Source organism: Gossypium arboreum, chromosome 6 (genome assembly GCF_025698485.1).
Source record: "Gossypium arboreum isolate Shixiya-1 chromosome 6, ASM2569848v2, whole genome shotgun sequence".
In the NCBI taxonomy this organism is placed as follows: Eukaryota; Viridiplantae; Streptophyta; class Magnoliopsida; order Malvales; family Malvaceae; genus Gossypium; species Gossypium arboreum.
The window spans coordinates 127,368,578-127,373,465 of NC_069075.1; the positions used below are offsets into that span (position 1 = coordinate 127,368,578).

The window sequence follows — 4,888 nt, forward strand, 5'->3', positions numbered from 1 at the left end:
TCTAGAATTTTTGGTCGAGCCAATTAGTACAGTTTATTAGTTAAAGTCTCCCCTATTCCAGGGTTCGACTACACTGACCTTCATGCATTACGAATTGGATATCTCCCTGTACAGGGCTTCAATACTGATGCTGTTTGTTTCTATAGAAACTAGACTCAAAGAGGAATCTATACATATATGGAATGACTCCTAATTATCTCTGGTTAATTTATAGTGAATTTACAAAGTCGGAACAGTGATTCCAGAAACCGTTCTGGCCCTGTTTCACGAAAACCTAAACATCTCTTAATATACAACTCATATGACCGTTTTGTTTCTTCCATATGAAAGTAGATTCATCAAGGTTCATTTACATAATTTATTCACTATTTAATTCCATTCCTGCTATTTTTAGTGATTTTTCACATCCACACCACTGCTGCTGTCAGCATCTGTTTTCAAGGTAACTTTACCTATTTCGTGGTTTCCATGGACCAACTAGAGTTTTGTCATACATAGGTCCACATATGATCATATTTAGCCATTCCAAGGGCTGATCATTGCCCAACACTTCCATTCCAGTCCATAGTCACATCATGAAACCATATATATATACATAAACACAAATGGTCTAATGCCATACTCCACTTCTACGAGCCATTTTCGCATGGCTGTACACACATACATCACAAAAGTACTTGAAAAACAACGAAGGGTAGTCCTATACATGCCATTTCAAATCTCAACCAAAATTGTACCAAAGGGGCTTTGATAGTGTGGGAGACTTGACTTCCAAAAATCCCGAGTCCGATAGGTGACGAGCCAAAATCTATAAAGCAGAGAACAAAGAAAGCGGAGTAAGCAATTTATGCTTAGTAAGTTTTGAGCAAGGGATTCCAGCACAACAAAAGCATAGCATTCATATAGCTAAGCGGATAATTTCATATGCACACATTCTCAATATCATACTTACTTCACATTACCAACCCTTATGTTCATACACAAAAGATCAACTTAGCCAAAGGCGGTAGCTCGTTTATCAAGCGGCGAATACTTATTTGTAAGGGCTCAACTAATTCAAAGCACATACTGAAACATACGTCATTGCTGGAATTTTGCAAGCGTATTAACTGAAATTTTACAGCAAGATTGCTCATTCCCGAATCACGTACCTTGGATTTTATCCGGATATAGCGACTTCGCTCAAAAGCCTTGGGACATAGCTCGGTTATAATAGCTCGCACAAATGCCTTGGGACTTAACCGATTTGGGAACTCGCACAAATGCCTTGGATCTTAGTCGAATATGGTCACTTAGCACAAAGCCTTGGGACTTAGCCGGACATCATTCGAATAACCATGCACATTTAACACTAAATCATGACACATTCGCATTTCATTTTCATTAGCAAAACTCAAACACAATACACTTATCACTCTTGCAAATTTGGCTCAATATCCACACACAAAGAGCATGATTTGATTTGCTTAAAACATGATCTAATCCAATCATAATTTAAGCTCTATTACTCAAGAACTTACCTCGGATGTTGTCGAGCGATTTCGATGGCTATTCGACCACTTTTTCCTTCCCTTTATCGGATTTGGATCCCCTTTGCTCTTGAGCTTAATTAAATAAATAAATCGATTTAATCATTTGAGCATCGAAAAGAGGAACACAAGGCACTTAGCCCACACTTATACATTAGACATTAAAGTCACATACATGTGAAATCATGCATCAAACTCAACACATTAGTTAGTACTCTCCTTAGCGAATTTTCTAGGTCGAGATAAAGCCTTCAACATGCTTACTTATGGCGAACAACACATCAACCTATGTACTCATTCATGTGGCCGATTATGCATGTTGATGTTGAGGCCAATTACATGTTTAATACCACACATGAACGGCATACATTTTACTAACTAATGCATTACATATTGTAGTTCAATACACATCTATCATTTACTTCATAACCGAAACATCATCATAAGTAAATATATACCTTGAGATAGTATATATGTCATACCAATACATCATGTGCAAACATATATACATATAGGTGCAAGGGCCGAATCTCAAGTTGATCATAACCAAATATAAACATATATCCAAAAACACAAATCTTACCTACCATGCAATAAGCATAAATCATTCTTATGGATATACCATGGCCGAATACTTCACAACACCATACCATTTCAATTTTGGTCATGGTGAAACAAAGAACTTAATGTCTCACTCAAAAATGCTAAAAAGAAAATCCAAAAGTTATCAACCCACCATCACATATATCATCAACAAGCTTCATATTTAGCATGCAATGGCATTAACACAAAATCCACCTTGGCCGAACATCATTCCCATGACATAGAAAAGATTTGAACCATGGGCTAATTAGAACTCAAGATAGCAACTAAAAACATGCATGAATCTCATGGCACAACCTCAACATACCTTAATCTAGATACAAGTATGGCCAAACCTCCTCCTAATCCTCTTCCAAACCAAGCATGAAGCAAAAACTCCTCCCTTCTTCCTTAGAATTTTCAGCTCAAAGAAATGAAAAAGGATGAACAAAATTTTCTTTTCTTTTTCTTCAACTCACGGCAATGGGGGTAACACTCACACATTCCCCCCTTTTTTTTTTCTTTTCCATTTCTTTATTACCCATAACCATTAATTTATTTTTTTCCTCCCATGATGCACCAACATAACATGTCTATGACATGTTTTGCCCATAATCCTTGTCATGGCGGCCACTAGCTATTAGGGGAGATTTGACATGCAAGTCCTCCTTTTGATTACATGCACTATTAGGTCCTTATAGATTAGCCTATCACATTTCAAAAGTGTCACACAAGTCCTAATAACTGAATTCACATGCAATCGACTAAATCGAAGCTTGAAATTTTCACACATTCATAAATGCATATTCTAGACAATAAATATTACGTTCAAATATTTTGGTGACTCGGTTTAGCGGTCCCGAAACCACTTCCCGACTAGGGTCAATTTTGGGTTGTCACATAAGCTATCAAATGAGGGTACTATTTTGCAAAATGATTCAGATTTTAGGGTTTTTACATGAAAGTATTTGTAATGTTTGCTGAGTTTTTATGGAAGAAAATAAGTCTTGGGTGTGTTATGAACAACTTTTGTGAAATGTGTTAGCATGAAAACACCTAAAAGGACTATATTGTATAAGTTGTAAAATAGATGCTAAGTATGTGAAATAGTGGAAATTTGGAGTTGCTATAAGAGTAAAAAGGGTCCAGCTAAGCTTAAGATGTGAAGAAATTCGATAAAAATCAATTTTCGGACATAAAGGTAAAATAGTCATTTTGCAAAAGTGTAGGGGCAAAATGGTCATTTTGCCCAAATATAGGTCATTGAATACCTATATAGATGAAGTGGTTAAATTTGTGACTTTTTGTTTTTATAGATCAAGAAATACCAAATCCGAACCTAGACCGGGGGAAAACCTAGCAAATCGACTAAATCGACTTGTTGCCATATTTTGTAATCCGAGGTAAGTTGTATGTAAATAATACAACTACATTGCTAATGTATGTATTGAATTGTACTTGAATTTAATATAGCATGAATTGCTTGATTGTGGAATTGAGAAAGCATGATGGTAATAGAGATAGCAGAGTTCCCGTTTGAACCTAGGAAATAAATTAGATATTCATGCCATGACATATGGGTTATTGTGAGCTAGTGTAAGACATGTCTAGGACATGAATCGACCACACTATGAGAGCCAGTGTAAGACCAGTGTAAGACATGTCTGGGACATGCATCGACTACGAGATGTGTCAGTGTAAGACCATGTCCGGGACATGGCATTGGCACAGATATTCTATAGCTTGTGGAAGACCATGTCCGGGACATGGCATCAGCACCTTACTCACGTTTGAGCCTTAATGAATATCCGATAGTGTTCTGAATGGTTTGACGACAAAAGTTATGAACTTAAGTTAATGAGAAAAGTATAATTGTGTTGTGAGTGGTACAGATACCTAATTGGTATGTATAAAATGTGAGCTCAAGGTATGTGCTATGTGATTTGTATGGATAGTGATGAGTAAGTTATGCTTATGCCCTCTTTTGTATCATGAGCTTGTTGATAAATGGTAAAGTTGTTGTTGGATACTTATTTATGTGCAACTTACTAACCTATATGCTTACTCTGTTTTCTTTCCATTTTCCTATAGTGCCGCCTACCTAGCTCAAGGATCATTAGAAGTCAGAGATATCGATCACACTATCAATCGAAGCATTCGGTATAGTTTGATTTATATTTTTGAATATGGCATGTATAGGGAACTAGACTTGTGTTTTGTGTCATTATCAATTTGGCCAAATGTGTTGGCTTGGGATAAATCTCTCATTTTGTATTAAGCCTCGAATGATGGTTAATATTCATTTTGATTTATGTACAAAGATGTTATCTTCATAGATGAGTAAAATGCACTCATGAAACGTTGTTTATTGTGGCTGATTTGGTTGCATGAGATAGCCTCGTATTGGCTTTGGTTGTTAATGTGTAGGTTGTGTAAGTAAGGGTGGCAAAGAGGCTTGGTAAATAGCCTTATATTTTCCAGACGGGTAGACACACGGGCGTGTTTCTAGGCCGTATGTGACACACGGTCTACCCTATGGGCATGTGGTTCGGCCGTGTGTCCCCTGTATGTATAGATTTCAAGTCAGTATGCATGATAGTAAACACACGAGCATAAAACGGCCGTGTGTCTCAGCCGTGTGATGGACACAGCCTAGCACATTGGCGTGTGCCTTGGCTGTGTGGCATTTTGGGGATGCTAACGTCAAAAATAGAATGTCCATGTTTTTGCACACGGGCTAGGACACGGGCGTGTCATGGCCGTGTGAAGGACTCGGG

General features: G+C 37.4%; 1 long non-coding RNA gene across 1 annotated transcript; it reads left to right on the plus strand.

Moving 5' to 3' along the window:
* The first annotated feature begins 3,437 nt into the window (after window positions 1–3,437).
* On the plus strand, window positions 3,438–4,371 carry LOC128294050 (uncharacterized). Its single transcript, XR_008284230.1, has 2 exons — window positions 3,438–3,514; window positions 4,203–4,371. It is a non-coding gene; the product is annotated as an uncharacterized LOC128294050 (long non-coding RNA).
* Window positions 4,372–4,888: the final 517 nt, after the last annotated feature.